This window comes from Diorhabda carinulata, chromosome 4, assembly GCF_026250575.1.
Source record: "Diorhabda carinulata isolate Delta chromosome 4, icDioCari1.1, whole genome shotgun sequence".
In the NCBI taxonomy this organism is placed as follows: Eukaryota; Metazoa; Arthropoda; class Insecta; order Coleoptera; family Chrysomelidae; genus Diorhabda; species Diorhabda carinulata.
The window spans coordinates 16101331-16118405 of record NC_079463.1 but is presented as its reverse complement, the minus strand read 5'-3'; the positions used below and the strand labels follow the sequence as shown (position 1 = coordinate 16118405).

Below are 17075 nucleotides of genomic sequence, written 5' to 3'. Positions count from 1 at the left end.
TTGAAAAACTTTGTTATTTCTATTGGTTTTGGTAACCAAAAATATCGAAAACAATCCGATTAACCTGTGTATTGTTTATGATTGTTTCAAAAATTAATTTCAATATCTTGTTATCGAAGGTGCTCACCTCAACTAATTTTTGTGGTAAAATGTTATTTTCATTCGACATCGAAAATTATCAATAATTTTTTATTGCCTATGATTATTTCAATTGGTTTTACTTTTTACAAGAAAAAATCACATCGAAAACAAAATACCAAACCGATGTTAGGGTTAGATATGAAATTTTATGATCTTGCATTAAATACAACAAAAATTTATATTCATTCATCTCTCTATATGTCATGAGACTTGAAATTTCTTTCGTTTAACAATTTTAAGTAAAATCTTTAGATATTAACACTGTGTTGCCACAATTTAAAAGCTGATTGTAAAAATTGAACTAGAAAATGTACTCGATTGTACCAACTTCAAACAAATTTAATAAAATTATAGAAAGATGTATAAACATAAGTTTAAATTAAATTTTTTTTTCCAAAAATGTTATAGACTGTGTCAATTATTATTTTAAGGATGAAAAATTTATATAAAGTTTACCGATAAAATTAGCAATGCAGTACAAAAATCTCACGATCTAAATATAAATCAACTTGGCTCTGTTTTCTAATTATTGTTACAATCTAGTACAATTTCTAGTTTATTTTATTAAACGAAAATATAAAATAACTTTATATTTGCGAACGCAGGGAAAATGTAATAGAAAAAAGCAAAAATGCACTAGCGTATAAAATACACTAAAATGTACTAATATTATATAATTGTACTAGCTCTAGCAACACTGTATTAACACCAAAACTTTCTTCTTCTTCTTCTTCTTCTTCTTCTTCTTCTATAACAATATGTGGTATGATTATCATGATATTGTAGCAATCAATAAACCTCCCAAAATAAATCGAAGTATACATATATATTTTTTGACGGTGGTGTAGATAAGATAATTATTCTTTATTGATAATAACATTCGACAAAATATAATTCAAATAACAACTAATTTTTCAACATATTCATGGAAAAAAAAAATTTCAACCATGGATCTAATCTTTTTCATCGAGCCCCCGCACACCAGACTATCAGCCGCACGCCACCTACCCACTGACTCACACATACCCTTCTATACCCACTTTACACATTATATTGCATGTTCGTCACCGTGCAGCGGACAACGCTTCGGCCTCGGAATCCGAACGAGACACGAGTTCGAATCCCAGCGTGTCTATCTTTCTTTCTATCTCGATTTTTTACAATTTTTCACTTCTTGTAAAATTTACCAGAAGCTTCGTCGAAGACACCGCTCATCACCTTCAATTACCCAAAATTCTGGGCATCCAGCTGCCCCGAAATACAATGAAATACAATCCGGAAGTGGTCCCGTACTCTCATAGCTTCCCGAAATACAATGAGAGTACGGGACCACCCAGAAGTGGTTCCGTACTCTCAAAGCTTCATCTACTCGAATGCCACCCCCCCCCCCACGATCAGCCGACATGAATCCTTTAGACTATTTCTTGTAGGGTCACTTGAAAAACATCGTAAATAAAACAAAACCTGCCAATCATTTGAGCATTTGCTATAATCGCCTTTACTGTATGTTTTCTAAAATTCGTAATTTTTCTATTTCACAATTGTGGAGCTACTTCTAACATGACACAAACCTTTTAAAGATTTGTCTTCAGTTGTTGTAGGTTTCCTGCGCCTTGATTTGGATATAGTATATTACATAACAAAAGTTGTAAGTAACCCATTACTCACGAAGTGCGTAATTGCGAGTACATAAATTTCATGAGTGCGTAATGGGCTTACAATTCGTGTAACGTACTATACTTTTTCTACGCCCATTAATTTTTTTCCATTAAATAAAAAACATCGCAATTATTTAAACTTTATTATAATAGTTGCTTGAAACAATTGAACAATTATTGTAAATCGATTGTGCCTCATTATTTAATGGTGATGAACGGTTATTTGTAATTGTAGTACTGCTCGGTACATCAGTAGACGAAGATTGATAATTGGTAATTGCCCCCGATATTCGTAATGCGTTGTAATTTTTATTTTCAACACATAGCCTCCCGATACTGTAGAAGATTGACAGCTACCAAGTCGTTTTAATGATAGCATATCACCTCCTGCATCAACTAACATAGTGGCTGAAACAATGGCCAGTATATTGCTTTGGTTCCGGCAGCTCAAGATATTCAGCAATTTTACGTGGGGTATTACCGATTGTGTTTATCCTCACAACCTATTTTATGCATTTTCCTTTTCTGTAATTAAGAAATAAAGGAAGTATTTTCTGAAAAGAATAAACGTATCCTATTTTCAAAGAATTTGCATAATGTGCTGCCTACATTTAGGGGCATCACTCTTTCAATCCTAAATACATCTGGCTAATGCGAAAAGTTTAAGTTTTTTAATTGACTAAATTTGTATTAATAGACCAAATAAAGTCTTGCGTGAATAAAAATTTGATTAAATCAAGAACTTTAAGTTTTCTTCTCAAAACGCACGTGTAAGTTATGAGATCTCATTACGTGCATGTTATTGAACCGGTTTCGTTAAACTTTTTACTAACTTACTGACACTAGACCTTCTTACGAGATTTATATTAACACATAAATTATTAAAGAATATTCAAATTAAACGAGTTTATTCAATCGTCGTCATCTAAATGTATAATATTTATTGCAGCTTTGGTGGAGACACTGTAAACATAGCTATAACTCCGAAATTATGGCATTCAGGTATAGAGAATATTACATAAAAAGTAATCAGTATTTCTTCAAAATTTCTAAAAACACAAAATATATAGGGTGCTCTATTTGAAATAACAAGGTCATTATTTTTTCGGAAAAAGGAATGATCTGACAACAAGGTAAATACCACTATAATACCGGCCAAATCACAAGACCCTTGTAAATAAAAATTTATAAAAATGTGTTCCGAGATATTTGAGGCCTTACAAACATAAAACTCACTCTGTATATTGCTTTGTTCATTGTTTATGAAAAGAAAAACACTCATACGAATTTTTATGAAAATAATTTTTTACTATATAGTGCTTATAGAACGTATTCGAAATTCTCACAGAACAAATTAATAACATTTGTTTTCTCTGGCATATCCTCTCTAATCCAAAGCTGAACCAGGATGTGGTTCATAATCTAAGTAGTTTATCTATGGCTGAACCACAGTTAGTAACCGTCACTTTTAGTTGTTAAATGTGATTTTACATTACGTTTAAGTGGACATTATGGTGTTATTTGTCTGTAGAATAAAAGGTAACAAAACAGTGAGTTTTTATTCAAGAATACTCTGAGAACCTGTCTAAATTGATAATTCTTTTAATTATTGAAACTCAATAGGATGTAATCTGACCTTTCAGAAAAATTTATAGGCTTAAGATGCCATATTTTCTAAAGCTAACCTAAATTAATCAAGTCTTCTATTTTTAATAATGTTGTATGTACAAAAATTACCTGTATATTATTTTAGTGGATTTTATTACACGTTTGAAATGTAAAAACTGACAGAATCTGACAAATTTAAAAAAGTGGTTTAAAGAATAAATACTTGCATGTTTTATTGTTTATAGAATAATATTTACCTACAGTATCAAAACCAGATCCTTTATTTGAGTGAAATAATTAGTAATTCAGTTTAGGAGGAAACCCTCTCTCATAAACTCACATTTTTTATATCTTTAATTATCTTTTTGTTGAATGAGATTTGGATAATTTTAATTTATTCGAATTCAAGCATTTAACAAATAAGATCCATACTTTGTCAGTAACTATAAAAAATTTTCAATTTCTAAACATATTTTTGTGCTTTTGAATGAACCCTTCTTGTTTTCTAATTACAAGTGATTGTATGGTAAACTTTTTAATAAGTAACAATGAAAAGTTTCTTATGATCAGTGTGTTTGTGTATTTGTATGAAGTAACTGATTTATCTGTAAAAAGTAACTGAATTTTTGATTTTCTTTACTTAAGTTTTTAAAAAAAATGAGGAATAAACCGTATTGTAATATGTTTTTCTAAGTAAGGCACCGATATTAGAAATATCAAATAGGACTATTTCCTCATCAAATCCATCCATTAAAACGTCTTCTTTCAGTGTTCTAAAGACAGGAGACAAAAACCCCTTTGGCAAAAACAACTGGGGTTCATCGAGAGTGTCAGTAAAAACTTAATGTATGTGCAACGTACGCTGAAGGGGCACTAGGTTTTTAGTTAGTGCTTTTTCAACTATTTGAATGGCATTGTCAGTCACTAAGTACAAACGGACCTTGTTCAACTCCTTCAAAGTGTGAAAAATTTCTTCTGCATTAGAAATATCTAAACCAGCAGCTACTTTTTTATCTTCAAAATGTTTGCAGTTATAGTTTTCACTAAAGTCGATGTGCGGAACGATTTTTCTATTTTCCAAATTGTCCATAGCAGCTCTATAACACTTATATTGTAGTTGAAAATTGTGCATATGCTTCTAAAATTGCACCAAAGCTTGTTTTAAGTTTCTATCAATTCTGCAACTGCCCCTTCAACTATTTCCTTTATGTTTTTATTAACTTTTATATTTTTGTCTGATTTTCTATTGTTTCCCATTTCCTTATTGATTCCATTCCACTAATCTGAGATTTTCTGTTGTTTCCCTTAATAGTATTCGTTTTCCCCCACCTATTTTCATTAAATATGAATAATAATCTCAGTTCTCGATTTTTCTCTTTCGAATGAACAAAATAGGGTTTTCATTGTGTCCATTAAATATCGCTTCTACATTTTGAACTTTTTACATGTGACAGTTTCTCGTTTTCCATTCGAAGCTCTAGAAACATTTAATATTGTCAACGAGACGGATATTCTTTAAGGAATCCTGTTGTCCTTTTATTCCTTTCATTTGATTAATGTCCAAAGTCTCGCGTACAATAGCAATCTTCATTTTAGAGTTAATATGCTCTTTCTCTAAAGAAATTTTTTTAACGTTTTTTTCTCTCCCACTAACTTCAAGGTTTTGTAGTGATCTTTGATGGCATTATTTAACGTTGAATACATATTATTCACTTGTTCAGTGTCTTTGATTCATGTTTTAGCTCTTTCATATATCTTTTTATATGCACTACACCTACTTATTATATTTTGTAGTTCTTCGTGCAATTTCATAGTTTTTTGTACACTTCAAATCGATCTCTTCGAATTTGTCTTCGACCTTTAGACCTCGGTGAAACTGAAGTTCCTGGCCATGGGCTGGACGGCGGTGTAGTGTCCATAATTTCTTGAACAGTCTTTCAACGTTCTCATTGTTTCTTATTCACATTCTTCCATTTACGCTTTGCACTTCTATGTCACGCTTTGTCAATTCAAGATGTTTTTTTGGCTTCGCATTTTTTGTAGTTCGGTTTTAATAATGTGTTAATAACGTTAAAAAAACTGCGTTACCGATTCAACTATAGCCTTACTTTTTTCAGTAAAGCAGTTGTAAATATTCGTCTATCTGGTAAATTAACAAAATGCAAATATTTCAACATTGACTGAGTCAATACATAACTAACTGGGTGAAAAAATAATTATAATATAAACATATTCCATAGTACCTTTTGGCAGCGGTAACTCAACGGCCTCACAAAAGTGTGACTGATCCGGCAACGTACTCCTCCCGCGTAGTTGCTGTCATTTGTTATACGAGTTACAAGTCGAACCGATTCAAAACAAGTAAACGTAATACATTCACGATAAGATGTATTTTCATATAACAAAGCAAGGTAGTTACGGTTTTATTCTTTATCGGGGACAGATCAAATTATTCTTTAGTTCATTAAATGTTTCATGTAAAAAATTTCCAATTAGCACTGTAATAAGGATCAATATTATGAGGAATTGTTCAGAACACTCCAGACACGGACAACGGTATTTAGTATGAAGAACTACTGAGTTACTATGAATGTTAACGTTGTTACTGTAATTTTCAAATTAATACCATATTTTAATGCTCAAATCTTTTTAATTATATTCGACAATAATGTTATATTCTCACAGGTTTATACTGATTTCCAATAAAATATGATTTCCATTTGAAGGGACTAGTTTTTAGGCATCTAAAAATATTTTGGCCTTAAAACTTACTTTAAACATACTCCGTAGCGTAGTGGATAGAGTACGAGGCTCACATTCGGGAGGTCCCAAGTTCAAGTCGCGCTCAATACATTTTTTATTTTTCTACTTATGTAGCAATAATTATTTTCAGGTAACATTTATACATGCCAAAAAGAAAAGTTGACAAATCTAACATTAGTATTGTTAATAATTGAGTTCGTTTGTTGTTTTGTTAATTTATTCCAAACTTGATCAAAATGGTCAGAAGATAAATAAATATATTTATATATTTTATAAGGAAATTTACTATTGCTACTTTACACGCGTGTTACATAAATGACTATTTTATACATTGCATATTATTTATTTTATTATACTTTTTACATGAAACATGTTTTACCTTGAAAATTTTTTCAAATATTTGAAAGAATAGTTTTGATAAGTTTTTTCTATTTTATTTTTAGACGCGAGAAATTTGGGATAAGATCCATACTCAAATTCAAATACTACCATGGACTCTCAAGATTTCCGGATTTATACCCAAGTGATCACGTTAACGTTTAAACAGTAGAAGATTGAGACATTAATAGTGCTCTCTTCAAACTTCGATGCTAAAAAACAATATAAAATCAATATGACTAAAATCCGTAATTTAAAGTGGATAGTTAACAGTTCCATTATTACCTGTCTATATGGGGAGTGCATTCTTTGAATAATTTTGAACGGATAAGGAGGAGTTCCATCTTATATCCAAATCATGTGATCAAGTGGTGGTAAATAAAATCTATTTTCCTATTATTCACCAAATGAAAACACACAGGTTACCCTATTGAAAAAAATAATTCTTTCTATCCCTAACATTTTTTTAAAACAACTAAACACTTAACAAAAGTATTATCAATTATGAGTGTAACATTAGTGATTTTTCTTGGCACCTTTACTTCATTGGCGTTCTAGAATAGTTTTTATTAAATTATCAACATTTTTTTGAGCGTTTTTACACATCCTAAAGAATCAGTTGTGCTACATTCCCTAGATTATCTCTACACTTTTCTTATTTTTAACTGATATAACAGGTTTTCAATGATTTTAGATTATTTGGGGTGCATTCTCAAGCATAAATTCTAAATTATTTTAAATTAAGTACTGTAGCATGGAAAAATTTCCGTCGGAAGGATTGTTATTACACCAAAACTGCAAACCAGAGATATGCCCCCGCAATGGTACGCTTCACAGAATACAAGGCATATATCGAAAAAATGTACAGGAATACATATTATACAGGGTCAAAAAATCGACGTCAAAAATAAAAGTCGTTCCTGTGATTGCTCGTGGGCATATCTATTCAGGTATACATATTAGAATATTGGTTAAGATGTGATACCTCGTAACTGTTGATAAACAACTTTTTAGGAGTGAAATAAAACTGTTAAATAACGTCTTTTTTACTCTTGATGATACACAAGCGGAATATTTCTTTACTATTACAAATTATATTATTCTTAATTGATAAATAAGAGTTGGTTTATGCACATACGAGTTATCACGTTTTAAAAATTATATAAAAATGTAGTTACTAAGAATCACTTTATAAAGTGAGAGGTGCAAACTAACACAATTTTTTCAAAAAAAAATTATATTAATGAATATCACACAAAAAACTAATTAAAACTAAAACAATTATTCCATTGTTTCTTAATGCTGAGTTACACCTAAATATTAAAACGATAATTTCAATATCATAAAACGAGTGACAATCTTTAGGAAGCACAGCCTTCAATTATTGAAGATTTTTTTGTACTATTAACAGCAATCTGAAATACAATTTCTATGAGTTATTCTGTTAGCTATGGACCTATAGGTTGATCTTTTGAATGTCCTGATGAGACTTCTCCAGTGAGAAAGTCTCTTGCACTTTATTTGAGATCAATTGGCCAGCTTCTTTTCAGTCTTCTGTTCTTTGGTTTTTGGGTTAGTGGCTGTAGTAGTATATTGGGATGGCTGTCCAGCTTAAGGTAGCGGTTACGGTTTCTTTCTTATACTGTCTCTTGTATTGTTGAAATACGGAGGTCTTGATGGATCAATTTGTTTGTGATGTACCATGGTGCATTGGCTAGTGATCGAAAGATTTTAGATTATCCTCGTTGTATGAGAACTATAATAGATTTGCTGGCACATCCCCATAGCTCTATTCCGTATGTCCAGATTTGTATGATCACTGCCTTATATAATAAGATTTTATTTTGTAGTTAAACTGGCGATTTCCTTCCGAGTAGCCAATATATTTCTCAGAACTTTAGGTTGATTTGCTTTCGTTTCTTGGCTAGGTGTTGCCTCCAATTCAGTTTGGAGTCTAAGTGTAATCTCAGGTATTTGACGCAAGAAGTTACGGGTATCACCATGTTGTTAATAGTAACTGGAGAACATTGGCTTTTTCTTAGCATAATTGGATCATATCATATCTATTCCTGGTGCCTTTTTATTTTTTGAGGATTTAATTTTTTCTTTTATTTCTTTTGGGCTTATGAGTTGATGTTTGGCTCTCGTTTGGATTGTTGAGGGGAGTATTAATAAAATTGTTTTGTATAGGGAATTAATTGTTTGGAGTGAAAACATTCTTTAAATGTTGAGCAAAGCGGTCGACTTTTTCTTCACTGCTTCTAGACCATTTTTTTATGGGAGAGGTTAGTGTTATTACTTTTCTTGAGTATTTAATTGGTTTCGAGATGGAGTGATCGTATCGGTGTCTTGTGCTACTTTAATTTTTAGCTTAAGTATATTACTTGGATGATCCGCTGCCATCTCTTGCTTTTCTTTTTATGGCAATTAATTTTTTATTCCAATCGGTATATTCATTGATTTGGTCTGCCCTTCTTTCTGGGAATATTTTGCTTATTTTGAATTTCATCTCTATACTTATTCCAGTCTGTCTTATGGTTGCATAATTTGAGCTGTTGTTTGATATTTATTGGGAATACACTGAGAGTTACTATGATTGTAGTATGATCCGAATGCCTTTTGTTATGAAAAAATTGAGCAGATCGGGTCATTTGTTAGGGTCGCTCGGCTAATATGTGGGGGTGTCAGTTGATAGGAATGAATATTTTTTCTGTTGTATAAGGTTTGCCAGTTCACCGCCTTTTCTGGTGGTGATTGTTGAGCCCCATAGAGTTTTTGGTGCTATAAACTTTGGCCCTAGTGTCTTGAAGAGACTTAGGAAATCTTCTTTGTTTAGGTGTGTCGTGGTGGACAGTATACTGAAGTAATTGCTAATGACTTTCACTGAGGTAGCTTGTATTTGATGTGTTTCATACTTGGGCATTTTGTGGTGTTTAATAGTCGATTATATTAATATTAATGTGCCAGCGTGTGCCGTTTTGTCTGGATGGTTGGTGTAGTTATGGATTTTGAAGAAATATTTATCAGTCAAATTAGTAAATTATCTATAAAGTTGTGTTGGAGAAAAATCTTTATTTCGTCTTTGTGTTGGATGATTCCCTTGGCATTCCACAATACTAGTCTAATTGACTTAGCCATCACTTTATTTTTGACATCATGTTGAAGACCATATATTTTTGCTGTAACAGTTCGTTGAACACGTTTTTAAATTAATCTAAAAACTTTGTGAGGGTATTGACGGTATTTTCCTCTAGTACTAACTTTGTTGTTCGACCCCTCACTGCAAGTGCATAGCTTGTTTCGTGAAGCGAGTTGTTTTGTGATGTGGTTGAACTGGGTACTCGTTGTGGAATTATTTTGAGTTTCTGTTTTTGTTTTATTGTTCTTGTAATGTTTATGGTACAATTCGCATAACTTGTAGTTGGTTGGGTGTGAGCCACCACACAGAGCATATGTTGCTGAAGTGTCCTTGCTTTTTTTGCATACCTTAGAGTCACATGAGCTTCCACATTTTACGCACACAACTGGTCGATTACAGTAAGATTTGGTATGTGCATACATTTGAAATCGTAAGCATTGGGCTAAGTTTTTGTCTCCTCTGGTGACTAAACTGCTATTATTCTGTTCTGTAGTTTCTTTATTTGTGTCATTGATGTCCATGTTATTTCTAACTGGTTCCAGGTCTATGAAAACATGTTTAGTGGTTCTTTAGTTGGTCCATGTTTAATATTCACAACATTTCTGACTTTGTGGTTCATGCCCTTTAGATCTGTTTATAAGTCGTTTGGGTCTATTGAAACGTTTTAGAGTCAGACACATGTTTATTATCTTTCTTCCTGGAAGTTTCTTAAATTCATCGCCAAAGCTAAGTTCAACTTGAAAATGGCCTCTGAACTGTATTTTATGACTCTCTTGCCAGGCCTAATTGAAGTATACTTTTGATTTTAGGAGTAGTCTTTGACGAAATTATGAGAGATGTCTTTAACTTTATAGGGTTATTTTTGTCTGGCTTCTTCAATTATTCTGCAGTAGTCACTAGGGAAATAAATTGACTTATTTTCCAGTTTTCTTTCGATCAGTGCGTGAACCGAGTCTGCTTCCATTTGTTGGTAATTTTTATTATTATAAGAGAAATATGTTATAAATTCTAATAGATTTTCTTTATTAAGTTTGCAATTTTCACTTAGATGGCTCCATTTATATTGTAGAGCTGTAAGGCATATATTTAAGTGAACATTACTAAATAGGGATATTACATCCAATCCTAATAATACATACTTCGGTGGTAATATCATATCATTAAAAATTTCTTTGATTTTAAAGGAGGCTTTTATATAATAATTATTGTGATAATCATAAGATTTAGTCAAAATTTCAGGTAACCAATTTGTAAGGGGTTCGATGGGAGTGTTAATTGATGCTACAATGGGTCTAGCTGATAGTAGGCTTATGAATTTTTGGTAAACAGTAGAATTTAGCTGAAATATCTTTATGGTTTGTTATTTCTTCTGGGGTTTCTTGTCATTTTGTTTTTTGTTAAAAACTTTTTTTATTAATTTGTTACAATTATCAATTGTTTTTAGAGTTGGATCATTATCAAGTTCTTTGTATGCTGTATTATTGTAGATTAGTTCTTTGGGTAAATCTAAATATTTTTGTTCCTCCAGAATGACTGTGACATTACCTTTGTCAGAAGGTAGGACTATTAAATTTGAATTTTCTTTTAAAAAATTTTTGGGTTTATATGAAATAATTGTTATAAATTTATACATATTTCTCATATTGTATTTGACCATAATTTCAGTCCCAGACGATGAATACATAAGTATTCGAAAGTTCGGAAAATATATTAAAGTTAGTCCATTTTGGTGTTCAATTGCTGCGTTTCCTATAAGAAAACGATTATATTCCAGCTGGCAAAGACTTCAGTGCAATTCATATATATTTTCTCTAATTTTACTTACTTACCATTGTACCATACTTTGAATTCTTCGGTTGATATGAAATTCACGGGCGAATTTTGATTTTGAATAAGGAAAGGAACTCTTCTTTAATTCATCCAAAATGGAATGCTTTGGGAAGTTGGAGGAACGTAATCTAACGTATCTAAAAATTTCACGTTGCCAATCATCATTGATATCGTATCAATTTTCATCACCATTATGAAGCAAAACCACGACGTGTTTTGATTTCTAATCGTAAAATGTTATAAATAACGTCGCCTGTTAGAGATTTCACTTTAAACCGCACATTCGAAAAAAATGTAGGCCGGGTTCTTCGATATAATTATCACAACATTTTTTGAAAATGCATAGATTGCTTTGTGCAGAAGAGAACTATCCCCGAGCTTCGTCTCCTGTCTTGTCTCTAAATCGTAAAATACAAATAAAAAGTTGGCGATGGGTGGTGTTCTCGTATTCGGTTGCATGAAGCATAAATGGTTATTAGATTGGTGCTTTTTACAAATTTTGCAAAATATTTCACCGTATACGTATTTTTCCTTATTCAGAATCAATTTAAAGCACACATCAAAAGGTTTTATTTTTTCACAAATGTGAAACTTGAGATGATTTTCGAAACACACTTGGCCACTTTATACAACCAATGTTTTTCTTTGTGTTTAAATGGAATACAGCATTCTTCGCAAAAATATTAGAAAGAGAATGCCGCGGTTAACGACTCATATGCGTAAACAATTTTGTTTTTGAAGAAACATTGAAATAGTTGTTATACTAAAATTTCGCAGAGTGTATCGGGTTCGTTCTAGTAATTCAATATCCCATATTTTGTACTTTTTCGTTTCGATTTTTTCAAATCAATGTTCGCTTTGGCAACGACTAGAGCTCAAGGAAGGCATAAATTAACTTTATTTTTGATGCAGATAACACCTAATCGTTTCGTACTTCCGTCTTCGAACTTATTGTACATATCTCACATTTTACCTTTCCCGTTAGGCAATCGAAAGGTTGTAATACCAAGGCAAAAGGTCTCGGTGTTCCTGAATTCGAGGGATAAATTGATGACATTGTTTTGAAAACGTCATCGATCGTATCTTCGGATGCCTGTTTGAAAGAAAACCATCCGGGGACTTGAGTGAAATCCATGGAACAAAAGGAAAATCCCACGTAATCTTCAAAATTATTGCGGCAATAGCATTCTTCACCTATTCAACCGATAATACATCTTTCGGGACTAGATTAATTTTAAAGTTTTTCCGTTGACACCGAAACGACGAATTTTTTTCGTAAAATCCTTAATTATTTCATATTTCTCCATCTTTTTCTTTTCGATAAGCGCATTTCAATGTCAAATTTGTAGTCGCAAAAAACCCAGCGTTATGAAATCAAAACTGATTAAACAGTTTCTCTTTCGACTTGATTGACGATAAAGATACTAGAGAGAGAGAGAGGTGCCATCTTTCGCACTGTCACACCTAAGTGTGTAACATTTATTTTGACATTGCTTTTCTTTAAAAATAACTCTCATAATTGCCGATCGTTATGAATTTTTTTTGAGTCCCATATAATTAACGAATTCTAATGGAATCTCATTGCTGCTGCCAATGACTTCTGCGCCCGGATATGCCTTTTTAGCATCGATTTTTTGCCCTGTGTATAATATATGCCACGCGATGACGACGAGTCACTTCTCGTCCCCTTTTGCTATCAATGTTTCGCCCTATATCATATTATGTAAGTGCCCACTCGGCGCTCAGAGACAATAACACCTTTTTGTCATAGATTTTCCGCCCTGTATGCTTTTTTTTGACATCGATTTTGCCCTGTATATATACCTTTTTCAATACCTTTTGACATCAAGGTAAGTCGTTATACCCCGTCTGTCACCTCCTCATGTGTATCCTTTATATACCATAGAATATCATGTATTCTAGTCGCCAAGGTCTCTCTCTACAACGAAGGGGGTGGGCTACGCTATGCTACAAACATCGATGGTGCACGTCTTCAGATATATTTTTCATATATCGAACCACATCGTATATACTCTTTTAGGCCCTTTATGTACACGTCGTATATCATTTTTTAACATACCCTTTTGACATTGACAGCATATTTTCACTCATATATAAATTTCTTCAATTTCTTATTTCTTAGACCTTTTGATATATTAATGCATCTAAATGTTGTTGACGTTTCGACTTTTCTTTAAGTTTTTATCAAAATATGATATTGACACTGACAATTTGCTTATTTATTGATCTTAAATCACCTTCATCATGAATGTCAAAATAAAGATAAAATCAACTTTATTCCAATAAAGTCTACATAGGGCAAACATTTCAGCATTTAAACAATAGACTAAGAGGTCATCAATACGATTAAAAAAATAGAACTGCATTAACGAACCTTAAAATATCATAAAAACATAAATTCAATTATAAAGATTCAAAAATTCTTGAAACGGAATCTAATATACGTAAAAGAGAATTTTTTGAAATGGTTCACATTCATAAGAACGAAAAAGCTATGTGATAAAAAAGATCTAAATAATTTAAGTAAAATTTATAGCTCTATTTTATAAATAGTAATAAATTTAATATATTTGAGATGTGGGAATGAGATAGAAAAATTAATTTTTCTTATTGTTCCAAGTTCCAAGTTGATTACATCCTTATTTTGATGTTCATGATGAAGGTGATCTATAGATCATTATAAATAAGTAAATTGTCAGTGTCAATATCATATCATATCAATATCATTTTGATAAAGACTTAAAGAAAATTCGAAACGTCAACATTTATCTTTTATTAACGAATTAACGAATTAAGTTTGGTTGAATTGGAAACAGAGGCGTGATCATAATATTTGTTAGAATAGATATGGCAACCTGTTGACTAGCGTATCTTGCCATAACTTGAAAAATCCAAATTGATGAGCCAACTGAAATAAAACTGACTTTGGTTTTAACTGAAAAAGGAAATGTTGCGAACTTTTCACAGTCCAGTTTTGGTGTTGAAGGCACCAATTTAGACAACCAATTTTATTTTACCTGGATAACTCAGAAACTCCTACCCTGAGCACAAAGTTTTTGATAGTTTCCACTGTTACTTTGACATCCAACTGAATACAATAAATATTGCGGCTTCTACCGAAACCTTCACTTACATTCAAGTTCAGTTTTCCACAAATAAAATATTTGTTGTAATAACTTTTAAAATTTTTTTAGGTCTGCCAGATAAGATGTTCGTCTTTTGGGATGTAAACAATTCTTTAGTGTAAATACATAAATACTGGTACAATGACGTCAAACTTTGTAAGGCTATTTTTTTAAATAATGCATTTCATTTAAATAGGTAGTTTAGAGACAGTTGAGGAATAAATGAATAGTTTTAGTATTACTGTTAAATAAATCTTTTCAATTATTTACTTGAATATCCATCATGACTTTGTCCAAATTAGATCTTTGGTGGACATATGATGAAATATAAATGATAAATTAAAAGTAGCAGTATCAGAAGAGAGAATAAGTAAAACAAATTAAACCAGCTGGATGAACAATGTTTCCTTTCTTAATACGAAACTGAATAGAAACAAAAAAGCTGATATTAAACCAATTCTTTCATCCTCAATTTTTGAAAGAAATTTTAAAAACTTCCATTTTAAATGCTTTTATTTTTCTACTCATTCATTTCATCTCATTTTTTTTAAATCTGCAGTTATTGCATGTTGTCTCGTATAACTACTATTTGTAACAATTCTTGTTTGTAAGTAGACTCTAAATAACAACAGCAGTGGAAGTTAGAATAGTTACTCTGTTTTCTCACCAGATATAATGGCAGCCACGTTTTAAAAACCCTTCTTAGCGAATACTTTTAAAGCAAATTTAACTCTTGGAGGATACAGGAGTAATTTCAAATAATAACAGCAGTAGAAGTGTGAATAGTTAATTTCTTCAGTATCGGCGAATATGAAAATGAAAAATTGAGACAACAGAGTGGTTCCAAAATAATCTTTCATATACACTTCTCTGAGGAAACTGTAAAATTCGTTCGGAAGAATCATTGTTATTAAACGCGTTAAGTAAACTTCAAAAGTTGATGTGATTCTCTGCAGAAAAATTACATCTTATATAAAACGTATCTCATAGTTTTATATATTTGATCATAGTTTTAACTTTGCTAGTCCCTATTATAGCTTTCTGGTGGATTCCAAATAGCAGAAGTAAGAAGGGAATAAACAAATATTAATGAAGAATAGTTCACGATGGTTTAGCTAAAGAATGTACAGAAACAATATTCTATTGTTTCAAAATACTCCGCCCTAAATACTTCCTCAAATATTTTTGAACAATTGAATTTCAAAATGAACTCACGCGGGAGAATCATTGTTACTGAACGCATCAACTTAAAATTTAATAGTTGATGTGATTCTTCTCACATTAATTATGTCTGCAGTTATGGCACCGTGTTGAATACTTTCTCTAATTTTCCCTCTTGTTAGTTATATCATGTTTCTTTCCCACGCCAATTCACTTGTACGCAGCAAACGTGAGCGGCTTAAATTCGTGAAGACACCATCCTACGCTCACCGGGAAGAACAGCCAAATGCATATTATTCAATAGCAAGATGTTTAATACCTTCTCTGTCTGACTCCGTTGTATTTGTTCTTATTTTATTATGTGTTATTTTAGTTTATATGAGTGTATTCCGGCTATTATGTTACATAACTTGGTGTAAAAATGTAAAAGCAACCCAATTTGTCTATTGTTCTTGTTCCACTAAGATCTATAAAACATAAGCTCCATTGATAGAAATGGGATAGAAGAGCCAAAAATGATCAATTCTTTCAAAAAATTAATTTTCATCACATACTTTACTTCTGACAATTGACTACAATGCTCCTTTAGGTTCAAATGAAATATTTTCATATCAGATATCAATTAAGACGAATTTATTAAATAAATTCTTGTTTTATATGAAAATAAGTACCTTAAATAGATCAGACTATAACGAAGCAAATTATATTGAAATATCCTAAAAATGCGTAACATGAATGATAACCTTCTTTGTTCTCTTTGTCCTTTTCTTGATCGTTATAGTCAGATTCAGGATTTTCATTCTCTTCAATGGCAAAATGAGAAACAGAACAGAATAAAATCAAACCAACGAGAATTGGTAAATTGTAACCTTACTTTCCAGGGCCGGATTAAGATTTTTGAGGCCCGGGGCTAAAATAGTGACCTTAAGGAATTCGGAAACACGGAAAAACAAGAGTAATAAAAGTAATAGGCATTTTCAATAAATTAATTATACCACATATTTTCTGTACAAATAATTATTGCATACATTATCTCAAAAGTTTTTATTATAACCATATTTTCGAATCTCAGTAACAATATATATATATATATATATATATATATATATATATATATATATATATATATATATATATATATATATATTGTATATAAATGTATACTCGAATATATATATATATATATATATATATATATTTTTAGAGGATTAGGAATCTGCTAACAGACATTCAAGCTTGTCACATGGCGGT

At 31.4% G+C, this 17075-nt stretch overlaps 1 long non-coding RNA gene across 1 annotated transcript; it reads left to right on the top strand.

Annotated features, from left to right (window-relative positions):
* Positions 1-3202: 3202 nt before the first annotated feature.
* LOC130893095 (uncharacterized) lies at positions 3203-16757 on the top strand. Its single transcript, XR_009059144.1, has 4 exons — positions 3203-3338; positions 6614-6922; positions 7243-7498; positions 14733-16757. It is a non-coding gene; the product is annotated as an uncharacterized LOC130893095 (long non-coding RNA).
* Positions 16758-17075: the final 318 nt, after the last annotated feature.